This window comes from Pleurodeles waltl, chromosome 5 (genome assembly GCF_031143425.1).
Source record: "Pleurodeles waltl isolate 20211129_DDA chromosome 5, aPleWal1.hap1.20221129, whole genome shotgun sequence".
Taxonomy (NCBI): domain Eukaryota; kingdom Metazoa; phylum Chordata; class Amphibia; order Caudata; family Salamandridae; genus Pleurodeles; species Pleurodeles waltl.
The window spans coordinates 1,400,755,088-1,400,772,980 of record NC_090444.1 but is presented as its reverse complement, the minus strand read 5'-3'; the positions used below and the strand labels follow the sequence as shown (position 1 = coordinate 1,400,772,980).

The 17,893-nt window shown below is 41.1% G+C and overlaps 1 protein-coding gene across 3 annotated transcripts in view; it reads right to left on the bottom strand.

The window, feature by feature from the left end:
* The window catches only part of FILIP1 (filamin A interacting protein 1), a 602,420-nt gene that overhangs the window by 12,441 nt on the left and 572,086 nt on the right, over positions 1–17,893 (bottom strand). The gene's annotated exons all lie outside the window — the stretch shown is intronic.

The following is a 17,893-nucleotide window of genomic DNA, read 5'->3' as shown; positions in this document are numbered from 1 at the left end:
TCATGATCAGTATATTGCAAGTCATCTCAGAGTTCCATAACCTTTTAAAGGAACTCGGTCTTTGGCCATGTTCCCCTGTATGGTCATGGAGCTCCTCAGTGACTTGCAATAACCTTTTAATGTACAACACGGGGTACTTTACCCCATGTGCTATATCCATCAGTTAGGAAAAGACAGTACTTTTCCAAGTTAAACGTATCTTACAGATGTTTTGCATTTTCATACTTATTCTAAGCACTAAAAGTTTGAAAGCAAAATTATTTTGAAATAAATACTAAAGCTGAACAGGTAAGAACATACTTAAACCTCAAAAGTGCAGTTTTCTGTAAACCTTCAAACACCTCTCTTCCATTGGAAATTTGAGCTTATGATATATAATTATTAGAAAATATATTCATAGTTATCAAAACCTGTTTTCTTTTTTTCTTTAAACCTCCAAAATCTTCTTAGCAAGTAAGAATCTGTCCAACTACATATTATTGTATTATGGTGTAACACATGGTCCTGAGCTGTTTGTTTTTTGTTATATATATATATATGTATATATATATATATATATATATATATATATATATATATATATATATATATATATGTATATATATATATATATATATATGTATATATATATATATATGCATATATGCATATATATATATATATATATATATATATATATATATATATATATATATATATATATATATATATATATATATATATATATCTTACTCCTTATGGGACATGACTGATAAATCTTCTGAAAACTCTTGTAAACGTCTGCAAAAAGGTAAAGTTCTCTTCCAAGGTTTCCCAGCTATCCCATCTTTGCTGAGTGTTTTAATTTAGCAAGCTGTTTTCTTAGAATGCATCCGCGAAACATATTCTTACACTTTTATAGACTCTGCACTATGTTGTACTTTATAAAAATGTCAGAGTCTGTGCATGGGATGAAAACAGGAGAGCTTGGAAAAATAAGGTAGTAACTGCCTCTTTGTGCTTCAGAGATCAGTGTTTGCAGGAGATTTATAGAGTTGAGAGAGCACAACTTGGCTGTGCCATTTTGCAATCCAGAAGAAGAAATGAAATGTACTCAATAAAATAAATAATGTGTGCTTAAATGTATTCATGCAAACGAAGAGAGCTGAAGGTCATGAAAGGAAGTATATCCTTAAGTAGAAATGTAGAGTGACCCTATGCAAATCACATGTATGTAGTATTATTCGGTGTATAAATATTATGATAATCCACTTAAATGACATTTCTATAGTTATTCCCAATTCATAGTACTTATGTGAAATGTACGCATAACCATGTATTTGAATGTGAATTGAGATCTGTATTAAGTTAGTTGGAGTTGAGGCCTGAAATCTTTTTCTGTGTTTAACCTTCAGTGTGGAAATGTTGCTCTTTCTGCATATTTCTCTATTTTCAGGTGTGTCTGCAGAAGTCTTCAGTTAATAAAAAGCTTATTGTTATTTGTAGATTAAGGGGTATGGGAATACAGGTTGCCAAGAAAGGGGAGTGTTAAAGAGGGGTTGTGAGGAACAACTCCCCTCCAGATTCCTGGCTACTGAGACTGATCGAAGGTCGTCCTAATGCTTGGACCGAAAGAAGAAAGTCTAATGAGAAGATACCATTCACAACTGTGTACAGACCATGGAAAGTTACTGGCAGTGATGTAAACTCTCAGAATTTCAGTGGGATAAGAGTGTTTTAGCTAGTTAGCGATTCAGATTCCCTTTTCCCTTTAACTAGAGCAGACTTTTAAAGACTGAAGGTCTGATTTACAGTTTGGCGGATGGGGTTACTCAGTCACAAACGTGATGGATATCCTGGTCATTGTATTACGATTCCATAATATCCTATAGACATCACAATAAGGCAGATGGGATATCCGTCACGTTGGTGACGGAGTAACCCCATCTGCCAAACTTTAGTGTAGGCTCTCAGAGAGGTACAGACCACTTATTTCCATTGCTTTGGCTAATGTAGCTAACATCTACTGACGCTTCTGTGATGCTGACACTTTTGAATCATTCCCTATCACCTTAAATTAGAGAATTCTTGGTTTCCTACATCCTAAAGATTCAGTGGTTAGGCAGGAGAATCAAAGCTTGGATTCTGAGCACCAAATATTGGTTCTTATGTTCTGTATTGCTGCTACTGAGGTATTGGTATGTCTCATGTTAATGAGCTTTAACCTGATTTAACTCTTTAACTCACCTTTGGCAATTCTGTATTTGTATAGTATGTTTTTGAGACTCATTTACATATGCTTAGCTTTGAACTTGTAATAAACCTTTTGAAGTTTGATTTAGCCTCCAAGATGCAATGTGTGACGAAATGGGTTGCACTGTAAGTTGATTTGAATTGATTGTGTTTCTCCTCACCCCTCAGAACTTTCAAAAAGATTCATCGGATCCAGAAAAGTAGTAAGAGTGTCAGATGCTGGATCAGATGTAGCGACGATGATGATTGCTCATTGGAAGTGAGGAGAAGTAGAATCCTATTCTAGATTATATAGTCCCCAGAGTCCAGTCCCTTGAGCCCATGTCCAGACCTTTCAGAAGAAAGACATATTGGTGACGGAGGAGTATCAATAGGGTCGTAAATTGCAGCAGTTCATGTTAGCTTGCGGTGGTTGTAAGTTTGGGTGATGACTCGTGGAGATATTTTGAATGTTGCATGTCCTAGTTGCGACAAACAGCCTATTTTATTTGTCACTACTGCAAGGGCAGCTCCTGTCATAGGTTAGCATTGGGAATTCCCTTATATACTTTTAAGGAGTAATACCTGATCTGAGAGGAGTAGCGTTGCCATGTTTGAAGTGTTACTGCTTACTGGTGTAGTTGGATTTTGCATTGCTATTTTAGAAATGCCACGTTTGGAGAGCAGGCATTTGTTGGTGCTTATAATTCTATGTGATTTGCAGCCTGACTCCAATCCACATCTAGGTCTGAATGACAGTTACATTTTGTGCATACTTTCCAGACAGCCACAACTCAGGAAGGGCTGGGTGTGACAGGGGAAACATCTGCATTCGTCTGCATACTGATAGTCTTTATGGGCTGGGAGAGGGAGAGGTTGTTCATACCTTACATGTCAATAGGTTGTGACCTGCCCTCACACAAAGGGCAGGTCACAACTTACTGATATCTGGAGCCAGGGCTGGGTTGAAAAGGGTTTATTGTACACTTGAAAGGGTTCCTTTTAAGTCACCCCCTACATTAAAGACTTTTTTGAGTATAAGTACAGGTGCTCTTACACCATGTCTTCAAAGCACATTTTGGATCAGGAACTGAACCTCTGTCAGAAGGACTGCTGCCCTGTTTAAAGGATTCATCTGGACTGCTCGTCTGCTGTTGCCCTGCTGCCTGCTACGTGCCGGGTGGCCTAAAGGACTCACTGGATTTCTTCTCTGTTGTTGCCCTGCTGCCAGTTGCTCCCTGACTCTGTTCTGCCAAGGGACTGTGGTGCTGCCAGGAGAGATCGCCATTAGAAATACTGGTTTGGTAACGCTGGTCTGCCTGCCTTCTGCTGCCTGCTTTGTGTTCCATCAAAGTGTTCTCCTGGGGGCCAGCAAAGGGCTAATGTTGCTTGGCTGCTCCCAGGTTCAAGGTGTGCCCCAGCACTTTGTCCCAGGGATTAGAGTGTGTGTTTTCACCCAGTGCTTGAAAAGCACTGTGTTCGACTGAGGGGAGCCCATAGATGCTACTCCCTGTTCCCTGGGCAAAAGTGGCGTGCAATTTCCCTGTCCGGCCGCAACGTGGTGAGAAGAGTGCTGCACGCAGAACCCTCCTTTTGGTACAGTGACCAGCACTTCCCTCTTTCAAACTGGCTAAGTTCCTGCTGATCTCAGCTGTGATCTTTCATGGCTGTAGCGTCTACGGGATGGCTCAGAAAGGCATCGCCCTAGTGCCTTAGTGATGGGGCGGCGTGTCCCAAAGAACAAGGATTACCAGCGCCCTGCTGTCCGCCGGAGCCGCCCAGTGCTGACAATGCCCATCGCCTCCGGAGGGCTTACCCGATTGCACCATATTCCTGTGGCCCACTGATAAACTATCTATGCCTGGATTGACCTGAGCGCGGCAGATTACCTCCCATTCGCAAGACTCCAGGTACTGTGGACGGCCCGGTATTGTTGTGGATGCACCATGTGCTCGTGGGCAGCTGCCTTGAGCCATTTTTGCACACAGGGGCCTGAGAGGGGTCTCCCGGCTACAACCTTCCGTGTGCATTCCCCCCTCCATTTTGATATAACTTGATATAACCTGGGTGCCATTTGTCTCACTTGTGTGGCGGGGAAAAACCTTGGTTGAGGTCCCGATCACCTCTAAAACTCTTGCTTTATTCAGGAAGGCGCAGTAGGGGTTTTTAATAAGAAATCACTGTTTTACATATAGAAGGTGTGCAGGTGTTTCTGCGGCCTAGTATTCCTACCTTGTCTGGATAATGAGTAATGTTTCAATACTTGCATAATGTGCACAATTATCATGCTTCATGTATTTATGGTGACACTTAGGGATGTATGTGTTTTATAGCATGTTGTATACCGTTTTGCCGCTTGTGTAACCAGGATAACAAGTACTATTTCAGTAACTGCATGCTATACACTGTACTTATGATTTATGTCATTTTTGGTCTAAATATGTGTGTGTATATATATAAATACTAAAGCTGAACAGGTAAGAACATACTTAAACCTCATATATATAAAATATTTGTTTCTTCACATCCACCAATGCCGCCGAACAGCTTGAAGGCAGGTGGCATAAACCTAAGGTGGACTCATGTAATATATACCAACAAACAAAATATGCATTTGTGGGGTTATTGAAAGATTTTATTCCTTAGTAAGTAGATGCATTTTGGCAGATGCCTTTCTCAATGTTCACTTGACATTAAAAACACTCCTGTGTCAATTTTCATTTAAATAATCCAAATGCGCCCCTATTGGCGAATAATCCATTGGCGCAGAAGAAGGACTGGCCTTCTAAAGTTGAGTACGCAATCCACGGCTACCATGTGAACACGTAATTTACTGAATATCACAGCACTGGTGTTTTGAATAATTTTAAATAAATGGACTGATGTTCCCCACATCGCACAGTAATGTTGTTGATTCAAAGAGTCCAAACACCCCAATACTGATATTTCTCACATGTACATGGTTACTGTTCAGGCCTCCTGCTTGTCAAATGTCAATTTAAGAGCAGCTTTTCACTGTATGCACAGGGCAGCTCATAACTCCTCACATCTACAGGAATGTTCAAATTCATCTTATTATCCCTTGCCTGCCACAGACGTTCTCATATGGAAATCCTTTAGTGCACTGCTGCAGGAGTTTAGCCCGATGGCATAGGCAGCTGAGAGGTAATGAGATGAATTTAAACATTGCCTTTCTAGAGCTGAGAGAAAGTCTCTGTTGTGACCCTGCACTGGGAATGCCTGAACAAGTCATTTATACTTTTCTGCAGTGACAGGGAGGGCTGCGCTTTTTCAGGGCTTACACAAACCATGGAAATGCCAAGAGACCTGTGGCCGATTATTCAGTTTTGTTACATCCTATAGCTTCTGCACTGCCTGGCTGCCTTAAAGCAATACAGCTGTCAGCACAAATATTGAGAGATGTGAAAATATAGTTATGGGTCACCCATTAACTGTGCAAGTTCCTCACTCTGTTGAGTTGTAGATGACAGAGACCAGAACCCAGAACTTGACAAGCAGCTGTCTGACCAAATATGAACATGTCATATTGGGTGCTGAAAATGTGCCTGTCAAATCTGTGGTGTTCTGAATCCTTCTACCCTATTACGTGTACCTGGTCATGAGACTGATAATAAATATAAAGTGGACCATGACTGTCTCGATGTTACTGAACTATGCACCAAGCTGAGACCAGAAATACGAGATGAACCATTGCCTGAAACTGACTTTGTCCTTTTTGTTGATGGTTTATGTTTATGAGACACTGAAGGACGCCAGAGAGTGGCTTATGCTGTATGTACCCTTTCAGGAGTTATTGAAGCCTCCTGGCTTCAAGGAGTATTCTCTGCACAAGTGGCTGAACTGATTGCTCTTACTATGGCATGCTGTGTCTCTGATCAATTGAAAGTGACAATCTTTACCAATAGTCAATGTGGATTTGGTGTTGTTTATGACTTCGGACAGTTATGGTCCCAAAGGGGGTTTATGACGTCCTGTGGATCTCCGATCTGGAATGGCGAACAAGTGAGAAACCTTCTTGATGCATTGCAGATGCCTGAACAAGTTGCAGTGGTCAAATGTCCTGCACCTCGGTCTGGAAATGACCATGTGACCTTAGGCAACAATTAATCAGATGAAGTTGCCAAGTACTGTACCCACAATGTCTGTACCTTTAATGGGGAATATACTAATGAAGGAATGGATGAGACTAACTACAATCTTTAGTTGACTGCAGCTGATACAACACTGGCAGACATCGCACACACCCATGGACTCAATATAATCTCTTATGCCAGCAATGCATTGTGTGTCAACAAAACAATGTTGGAAAGAGGGCTGCAGTTACATTAAACCACACATGGAGATAAATAAGGCCTTTTAATAGTATGTAGTTGGATTTCATTGAGATGCCTGTGTGCAATGGGTTGAGGTATGTCTTGGTCATTGTGTGTATCTTCTCACGTTGGGTCAAAGAGCAACCAACCAGAAGGAATGATAGTCTCACTGTAGCAAAACTGCTGTTGAGGGAACTCATTCCAAGGTTTGGCTTTCTGACTTATCTGGAATCAGATTGCGGGACTCATTTCAATAATGAGGTCCTGAAACTGTTGTGTGCAGCACTGGCAGTGGAACAGAGATTACACTGCAGCTGTAGACCTGAGAATTCGGATTTTGTCGAGCAGGTGAATCGAACACTGAAATCCAGACTGACAAAAGTGTGTGCTTCAACATCTCTGAAATGGCCTGATGCTTTGCCTCTTGTGTTGATGAGTCTTCAGAATGTACCTGATCGAAAGACTGGATTGTCTACCACACAAAATCATCATGAGGAATGTGTTGAGCTAATGTTAATGGACCTCACTACTCCCTTGGGACCTGCACAGATAAACTCCGACCCCTCCCCTGTAAGCGATGCATGATCGCAACGGCGTGCACATAATCCAATACACCAGACATTTGAATACATGGGCGGTACTGGTGGACGCCCCCTGCAATTTGGCGACAGATGTGCCGGATGTACACCACATAGGCTGCATGTGTGGAGTCAACTTGTCGAACTTCTATGATTGTATAGTAACTATGATAATTATGCTTTGTAGGTACATGGATATGTTGTGCCTACACCCTTCCCTTCCTATATATTTTATGTTCTGACTTGAAGTTGCATGCAAATCGTGGATCAGACGTGCCTTTATGCTATTTTATGTCATCTTACCAATATAAATGCAATAAATAAATATTTTAAAAAATGAGGAGTGTGTTGAGATTGCCAATAACTGCTGTGAATGCACCTATGAACATTACAGAAATTGATCATCCTCGATTATTGCAAGGGATTAGCTGTTGTGGAGCATTCTGTATCTCATCAGTTTGGAGCAGTTACAGCCTCTCCGCATCAGGATCAGTGCCATGGTCTCAGTCATGGTGACTGGGTCTTAGTGAAGAAACATATTATGAAGACATGCCTGGAACCCTGGTGGCGTAGGCTGTATCAAGTCATTCTGGTCACAACGACTGCTGTGGATTGTAGAGGTCTCCCAACTGGATTGATGCTTCCAATACTCACAGAGTTGAATGTCCCCTCGAAACAACAACACCTGTTTCCGAAGAGCCAGTGGTGAGAGAGAGGTGACAGGTGTAGGTCAATCAAGCTGTAAGGGACCAACGTGAGCCAGAAACAGCACTCAGTCAGTCTGAGTGGAGTCTTGAGCAAGCTACTAATGATGCTGAAGCAGGAGCAACTGAACCTTGATCTGTGGTAGTAAATGAGTTGAGTTCAAAGTCAGACCCTGACAAAGGTCATAGTGCTGGAAAACAGTGAGTGGAAGCTGAAGACGCATGACCCAGAAGGCATGAAAGAGAGAAAGTGAGCTTGCCTAAAGAGCGTGTGCTACAGACGATTCCTGAAGATACTGCAAACTTTGATTTAAGCAAAAGTGAGGATGAGGGTGCAGCTGAGGTCTAAAAGAAAGAAAATGCCCAGTCAGATGTACTCTTCACCTGAATGGACATACTTTGCTTCGAATGACGGTGATACAGAGTTTTTGGAGTATTGGAGTAACAGCACAAATTTGATTGAACCACCATGAACTGAGCATCTTATTTGAATTATATTTTGAATTCTTGTTTCTTTCAATATATTTGAACTGTATAGTTATTAGAGGCATTCACTTTGACTTTGATAGGGATTCAAGCAGAATACCTAGGCTTGAGGAGAAGAAGAAAAGAGGGTTACCTTTGAAAATAACATGGAGTATAGCTAATGAAGTCTCATGAAGCCTGTACATACCTGTTATTCATTGCTTGAAATTTGCTGTTTAGCACAGTTGAAATTTATGGATAGAAAGATCTCTGTTGCTGCTAACTTTCACCCTACATAGATCTAATTGTAGAGAAGTCATAGAAGCAAATCAGAAAAGTAGACACAAATACATAATAGGCTTAGCATTACTTGTTTCCTTTAAAGTCTCAGTAGTGTTATTAATAGGAATATTTTCATCTACCCCCGCAGTAGAGGAGACATTATACTTCAGTGTCCCCTAGCATACAGTAAGACCTAGAATTAGCAACACCTACAAGTTAGATGAAAAGGCTTTACATGTAGATGATTCAAGGGAAGATTATTCTACAAATGTATATTTTAGGTAACTCTATGAATATGTTGATACAATGGATGCAAGGGATTGCTATGTATGCACTCAATTGCCTGGATTGGCTGCAGAGGGGATTACATACCGTCACATTCCTGTGATTTATGGGATTACCTGTAGTCTTTTGTTGAGTTTGTTTTATGGGTCAATACATTATCAATATTATTTCTCAAATGTTGATTTAATTATTTGAGAGATTCCTATAATTAAACACCTGAATCCCTGTCCTGCCTCTCTAGAGTTGAAAATAATTTCAAGATTCTTTAAACCTGTTACAATATTAGACAAAGATTATGTACATCGGCACAATCTGACATGTATTTTGACGGAGGTTGAGAAGAAATTTCTAAATTTAATTGAAGACAGAAAAAGAGAACAGGAAGCTTGTTCAAAAATAGACAAATGTTTAGGAGCCAAAATAAGTAGACAAAAGAGGAGACTGGACATCAGAAAGCTGGAAATTTGGCTGCCTTGACACTAGACTGGAAGCGTAAGGGGAAGATTGTGTCTTTGGATGGAGAGATCTGAAGTGGACAATATAATTGTAGGAAAGAGTGAATGTGTCATCTCTTTTGAAGTGCAAGGGAATTGCAAGTTGTACTTGGATAGGGAGGATTCTGTTATTCCAGGAGTTAACTCAACTTGTGGAGACATGCTTATTTCAAGTTGCCCAAGCGATACTATGATACATGTTATGTAAGTGTAGTGTACCCAAGATTTTTCATGTAGAACATCTTGATGACCCTGTTTGGATGAAAGATACTAGACCTAAGGAAGGTGTTTGTGCTGGAGAACTAGTAGGTGATATATTCAGTACCTGTTTCCATCTGTGAGAGTGATTCTAAATGATTTAAACATTAGGAGGCTGTCTACCATAGTGGATAAACTGGCTACTAGTACAGCTGGAGCCTTATTGGTTGTAGACTCTGAAATGGTTTAACTATAAGACCTATGTTGTTGCACAATTCACTTGCATTATACATCTTACTCACAAAAGAGGGCGTGGTCTGCTGGATTTTTAAAGTTCAGCAATGCTATACATATATCCCAGACAAGAAAAAGGTTTTGGAGTGCTATTTTTAGAATATTTCTGGGTTGATGAAATATTTGAAGAACTTGGAAGTGACTGGTGCTTAGGAAGCGATTGCAGATAGATTTAATGCTATAGGCAGGTGTTTTGAAAAGCTAGGACGTGGAGCTGTGGGTTTTGTTCTAAAGCCTTTGTTGGTTATTGCCATATGTGCAATAGTCCTGCTAGTGGGATTCCATATTTTCCAGATAATGAAGATTGGGAAGTTGAGGAATAGGAAGAGGGTAGATCTTGAACTGGAGGCTAGTCAGTAAATATTATAATGATATGAAACATCTGGGGGAGTCTAGATGAAAACTGATGAAAATGGCAAGGTTCTAGAGAGCATCATTCGAGAAGTAAGTAAGTTTGTGATGACTTAATATGTAATTGAGGGGGGTTAGACAACATAAATTGGAAGTGCCATTATGCATTCCAGAAGAGGAAATTAAATGTACTCAATGACATATATTCATGCAAATGAAGAGAGCTGAAAGTCGTGAACTGAAGTATATCCATAAGTAGAAATCTTGAATGAGCATAAGCAAATCACATGTATGTAGTATTATTCAATGTATGAATATTATGATAATCGAGTTAATTGACATTTCCTTAGTTACTCCCTATTTATAGTATTTATGTAAAATGCACGTATAATCATGTATTTGAATGTGCATTGAGATCTATGTTAAGCTGGCTGGAGTTCGGCCTGAATTTTTTTTGTGTGTTTAACCTTCAACGTGGACATTTTGCTCTTTCTGAATATTTCTGTAGTTGCAGGTGCATCTGCAGAAGTCTTCAGTTCATGAAAAGCTTATTGTTATTTGTAGAGAAAGGGGTATGGGAAGACAGGTTGCCAAGGACGGGAAGTATTAACGAGGATTTGTGAAGAATAACTCCCCTTTGGATTCATGGATATTGAGGCTGATCCAATGTTGTCCTGATGCTTGGACCGACAGATGAAAGTCTAATGAGAAGATAGCATTCACAACCGTGTACAGACCATGTAATGTCACTGGCAGTGACGTCAACTATATGAGTTCCGGAGGGATAAGAGTGTTTTAGCCAGTTAGAGATTCAGATTTCCTTCGCCTTTTGACTAGAGCAGACTCTTAGAGACTGAGAGAGGTACAGACCTCTGTTTCTCTTTGCTTTGGCTGATGTGGCTTTATGCTACACACATCTCTCTTACAGAAACTTCTACTGAGGTTTCTGTAGAGCTGACACTTTTGATTCCCTCCCCATTACCATTAAATTAGAGAATTCCTGGTTTTCCTATAACTCATTAGATTTGTTAGACTCCTATAGATTCAATGGTTAGACAGGAGAATCAAAACTTGGATTCTGAGCACCAAATATTGTTTCTTATCTTTTGTATTGCTGCTATTGTAGTATTGGTATGTCTGTTAGTGCACTTCAACCTGATTCGATGGTCTAACTCACCTTTGGTAATTCTGTATTTGTATCGTATGTTTTTGAATTTAATTTACATAACTTTAGATTTGAACTTCCGAGATTCAATGTGCTACCAAATGGGTTTCACTCTAAATTGATTTGAATTGATTAATGTGTTTTTCCTCACCCCTCGGAACATTCCAAAAGGTTAATTGGATCCAGAAAAGTAGTAAGAGTGCCAGACGCTGGATCAGAGTTAACGTATGTGCAGTAGATGGAAAAAAGATGTGCAGTAGATGGAAAAAAGAAACCCACAGACTCTTTCTGTGCTTCTACCGTGCAAAGAACTGAATGATAACACAGACCCTGAAAACAAGCACTACCACGCACTGTTTACACAAAATAATATTGCCTATATTTAGCAGTTAAAAACATGGATTTGTTTTCGAAACACTGCATATTCATGTTTTATGCAAAACAACATCTTGCATTTTGAAATAGGAGCCACTTCATGCTCTTAGAAGAAGCTGATTCACTTCTCCTATTCTAGTCTCTTACTGTGGAAGCAAACACTTCAATGACAGTAGTTGATGTTTTAATATTGACTACCAACATATAGTCAATGTAAGTAAATGTGGGGTCAACAATAGTAAATCTATATTGCAGTAGTATTCTTTCCTGATAAAATGTTGGAAGGTAAGTCAATATTATTGACCTTGAGATTGTGACATACAAACCTCAGTAGTAGTGGAGACACTGACCTTGAGCAGAGCAGGGCAGTAAGGGGGCTTGAAGGAGGCACAAGAGAAAAGACAAAATCTGATAACCGCAAATGTGAAGTCAATCTGGGGTGCCACCGCAGGGACAGGCGTACCAAACGAATGAAACAGAAAATTAGTGCAAGTGCATAGGAAAAGTCTCTGTAGGTGGCAGTGACCCACATAAGTAGGCAATGCCTACACCATGCGGAATGCCTTTTTGGAGTTAGAGAAGCTACAGAAAATGAAAGCCAAAATTAGCCTTCACTGCTGCCTGTGTACTGGTGCCAAGGAGCATCATCTCTGCCACCCAACCCTGCTTGGGGTGGAGCATAAGTATTTTCTAATGCAATGTCGGCTATTTTTACAAATAATAAGTAAAGTCGACTGTTTTTCCACACCTTTGCATGATAAACAAAATCATACCTATACCACCTGACGTAATGTTTTACAAGTGAATCAATCAGCCGATAGACTTTATCATTGGCCTGTACTGTATTAAACAAAAGCTATCCTTCAAGGAAGCCATCCGGTATGCCTCATAAAATTACAAATATGTATTGACAAAGCAATGTTCACCCTTCCTAACAAGAAATATCACAGTGTGAATCTTCTACCTCTCAGGGTTTGTCAGAGGAAGTAACCAACAACAAACTATTTACTTATAAAGTTAAGCTGTGAGATTTTTCATAACAAAATATCTCTCTTCAGGCTTTTACACAGTATAATAATGATACATACTTAAAACTAGTTGCTTTAACATATGTGTTTTTCAATAAGTGAACCCTATTGCCTTTGTCAGAATTTTTCACAGTAAACAGATCTATGGTATCTGACAAACACTTTCAAATGAACCAGTCTGGACTATAGACAATATCATTGGCTTTTCACCATAAAAACGTAGTAGTTATTCCCAAAAGGCTACTATCAGGCATACAGTCAGAAAATTACAAATATGTACAAAATGACAGTTGACAAAACAAGGTAAAACTCTTCCAGATACGGCCTTGTAAGGGCTACCATAGTGCAACTGCTTCTATATCCAGCTGGAATTATCACCTAAATGCATGCCTACTACAGTAACTATCCACCCTTAAAAATATGTTGGCTTTAACATAAGCCTTTGACAATAATGTGCAGGCCTCTTATCTTTGTCATAAATGTTATTAATAAACAAATCAAACATACTGCATCAGACGAGTGGCGTAATGAAACTGGAGGGGACCCCAGTGCAAAATACAGAGAGGGGTCCCACCCATGCTCCGGACCCAGTCAGGAGCTCTCAGGCCAAGGGCCCACCACCCGTCAACAGTGCTGTAGCGGCTATTGTTATGCCACTGCATCAGACCTAATTATTCACAATGAACTGATCAGGCCTATACCCTTTATCATTTGCTTGTTGCTATAACAATTTCAGACCTATTACTCAGCATACGCTTTCTCACAAGACAACCATAAGGCATGCAGATATACAAATCACAGACATATACAAAATTACAGTTGACAAAACAATATACAATCCTTCCAGGAGAGCCTAACAAGGGGGGGTCACAGTGAAAATATTCTACCTCTACACTTTGTCAGAAGAGGTAACCGACATCAAAATATCTTTGTGTCTTATGGTAATCCGTGAGACTGTATGCATCAAAATACATATCTACAAGCTTTACCGCAGCATAATTATCATCCACTTCTGAAGGCCTATTGGCTTTAAGATCAATTTTTCTCAGTGAATAAGTCAAGTCCAATGCATTTTTCTCACCTTTTTGGGATGAAATGATCATACCTGTGGCATATATCGTGGCGTCATTGTCTTGTCACCATAACAAATTCAGTCCTACTGTACTGAGTTTGTGTTCCAAAAAGGCATATAAAGCACTTTTACAGCAGAAGCACATATTTTAGGCCTAATCAATTGCTGCAATTAAGGGGATCGACATGTAGGTGGAGTCAAAGACCCTCCCCTCTTTATACTTCTCAATTTCTCGCAGTATGACCAGTGCAGCGCTCTCTGATTTGCTTACAGAGCACTTTCTAACTATGTCAGCGGGAGATCCAGGTGCACACAAGGTAAACCTCTAAATGCAAACCAAGACCAGTAGTACTCTTTCTGCTCACAGGAAGAAACTAAATACATTTGTTATTTCCAAAAACAAATAGCAATGAAGGTTTACCTCACACTCCATCCATTTATACAATGCACCTAATGAGATGCAGATTTTTGGAAGAATCCTGGAGAGGGGTAAATTATGTCTAGTCATATACAGAGAAGGAGTATTAGTCTTGTCTATTAATTGATTTGCAGTAGTTTCATCGATTTCTAAATATTCTTGGAATAATGCAAAATTGCATGTATAAACAAGCATTGGCAAAGTCAATAGGCCTCCCTTTTGCTGCAATGAAGACTTTTTTCCTATGTCATACAGCATTGTCCAAAAGAGAAACAAATGCTTTTTGCTGAAGCTGTGCAAAAGCACAAAAAAGGTGCCTGCATATGTGTCATGATGCTTTGGGCGCCTATTGTGAAGACGTATAAGCACCCAGGAGTCATCACTATCTCGGTAGAGTAAATATAAAAAAAATGTCCAAAATTGTGTATTTAAGAAAGGAGCAGTTTTCCCTCCTCAAAAACTGCAAAAATGTTTTTTTTTTTTTTTACAAAAAAGATGCAGTGTCTGCACCAGGAGGGGATGAGAACAGCAGAGGAGTGGGTTGGGGAGAAGTCAAAGCGAAGAAGGCAGCAATGGGGAGTGAGGGAGGTGTGGGGGATCAATGGAGTTGCTTGAAATAGGGAGGGAGGAAAAAAATAAAAATGAGACTAAAAAGAAGTTTAACAGGGAGGGGTAGGGAAAGTAGTGGAAGAGCTGATGAGAGGAAGGAGGGACAACATGGAGCTTGTTGAGAGAAAGGCATTTGAGGGGGGAAGCAGCACATTAAGGAGAGAGCAAAAAACACACGCAGCCCCAGAGAGCGTTGAAGGAAAAAGAAAAAACGAGTAGTTACCGGCATGAAAGTAGTGAAGGATACAAGATTTCCAGTTAGTACATTGTAAAGAAGAATTACTCCAGAGGCAGGGCAAACAGATTATGGGGGAAAATATCTAATAAGAAACAGGGTAATAAGATAGACAAGAAAGCCAAACAATTAAGTGTAAGTGAATGATCAAAGGTCCTCTATATGTATATATTTTAATTTTTGGTGGAAACAGGGCTTCAAAAACAGACAGCTAAAAATGAAGGTGAGACCTAAAAGGAAGAAAAGATTGATTTTGAACGCCATTTTTATGTGATTAACGAATAAAGTGCTGATGTGGAGAAGTGTTGCACAGTCCTGGGGAAGTGTTTCTTAATGATGGAGTTATTTGCTCATGGGCACTAATCCATTTTAGTTAATGAGTTAATGATAACAGGTACCACCCTCCACCTCCCTGAAGCAGGGATACCTTACAGTAAACTGAAGTATAGAGATTCTATTGCCTGCTGTTGCATAATTGATTTCTAACAGTGGTTATGTTTCGCCCATAAAAGTGCACACTCATCCTCGGTTAGCTTCAAACAAGTGCCTCTAAACTTGCTTAGCTTGAACCCCTGCAACCAACCAATTATGTTGCTTTTCTGTAGCTTACTGAAGGACGTCTTCCTTTTCAAAGTTCTCTATTGTTTAATTTTGAATATTAAAAATTGCAATTAATGGTAATTTCTAGCTCCTGCATTTGTGCCATAGTGTGATTTTTAGGTCTCGCTTAGACAGCACATGCACTGTCTCTTCAAGACATATTAACTTACAGTGGGCTTAGAGCTTTCCCATTATTTACCATTAGTTGGCTTCATTGTCAAACTGATTTGCTTGCTTCTCATTGGTCAACTGCTGTAAACTTCCGTCTTCTTCTTGTGTTTGTGCGCCCCTGGAGCATCGATGCATTACGTGTTTCCTTCCATTGCTACATTTTTGGGAGCTACTTTTTTCTTTTTTGACTAAACACTCCACAAGAGTGCATGCTTTTCCCAGCGGTGTCCCTTTTGTGCTTAATTTTCCTTCCCCTCCTTGGTTTCTTGTTGCTTTCTCTTCGTCCTCGCCCCCTTTTGTGTTGTGCTCGACCTCTTGTGCACCCCTCCCTCTTCTTTCTCCTGTGAGCCTGTCACTGCCTTTCTTCCCAATCAAAATGCTCTTTCCCTGCCCAGCTATCTTTTATAGCCTCGTGCCTCGGTAGGCCTTTGCTCACTTCAGATTTCCCGGTCAACGCATTCCCTGCTGGGCCCAATCAATGTTTTATTGCCCCCAACTGCCTTCTCGCTTTCTTCCCCTCCTGCTTACATTTTACTGGATATTGCTGTCTCCCATCCAACCCTCTTTTCCAGCCTCACTTCTCTGCGTCTTGCTGCCTGCAGACTCCCGTGCCTCTGTGTTTCGCCTCAGCCTTATTTGCTTTTCATTTTATATTTACCTCCCGCACCCAACCACGCATGTTTTTCACCTGGTACTGCTGCAAGCTTCTTATTTAGCAAGTACTTTGTGGCATAGTGCATTGTTTATACATAGTTAAAAGCTTTCTCTATAATTTCAATCAGCAGTGCATACAATTTTAAGAACAACTGAGCACAATACAATTGGAAATAAATGTTACGAGGAAAGGATTCTTGAAAATAAGGATTTCAGTAGACCTTTGTGTGTTCTATTGCTGCTCACAGCACCATTAGTATTGCACAGACATCACTGAGCAATACCTGCAATTCAGAGAGAATTCACTTAAGAACATGAATTAGTGCTTTGCTATTATTTTACAGCTAACTACATGAATAAACAGTAGTGCAGTGTATATTTGACAGCATCCCCTGAATTAATGAATGCATGTGTGGTGTGAGACCGGGTGACCGAGAGCTGATAACATTTAACACATGGTGACGCCCAGTCAGGCAGTGGCGAGCACCCACTGAGTGCTTGCTGTTATCCCTTTCCCCACCCCAGTCATCCTCAGGTAGCTCCTGACCTTCAGCCTTTTTTCTTTCAAGTGCCTGTCACTTTCCTGCCTTCTACTTTTCACCCAGCTGTCTCTCTCCTAAACAGACCCCAAGATTGGAGGGCACTTCCATATGGAGCATTATGATTTTGTCAAGGGATCAAAACAAGGGGGGTGATTCTCACCCTGGCGGGTGGCGGAGGCCGCCCGCCAGAGTTCCCCCCTCCAAAATACCGCTCCGCGGTCGAAAGACCGCTGAGGGTATTTTGGGTTTTGCACTGGGCTGGCGGGCGACCGCCAAAAGGCCGCCTGCCAGCCCAGTGAAAAACACCTTCCCACGAGGACGCCGGCTCAGAATTGAGCCGGCGGAGAGGGAAGGTGCGACGGGTGCTGTTGCACCCGTCGCGTATTTCAGTGTCTGCAAAGCAGACACTGAAATACAAAGTGGGGGCCTCTTACGGGGGCCCCTGCAGTGCCCATGCCATTGGCATGGGCACTGCAGGGGCCCCCAGGGGCCCCACGACACCCCATACCGCCATCCTGCCGCCAGGAACAGGATGGCGGTATGGGGTGTCAGAATCCCCATGGCGGCGCAGCGAGCTGCGCCGCCATGGAGGATTCTTATGGGCAGCGGAAAACCGGCGGGAGACTGCCGGTTTTCCTCTTCTGACCGCGGCCAAAGCGCCGCGGTCAGAATGCCCTGCGGGGCACCGCCAGCCTGTTGGCGGTGCTCCCGCCAACCCTGGCCCCCAAGGTCCATGACCGCCGGGGTCAGAATGACCCCCAAGGTCTCTGTGTGGAGTTCCTCTTGTATTTGTTGTGCTTTCACACGTGGCAGCCACACCACCGTCAG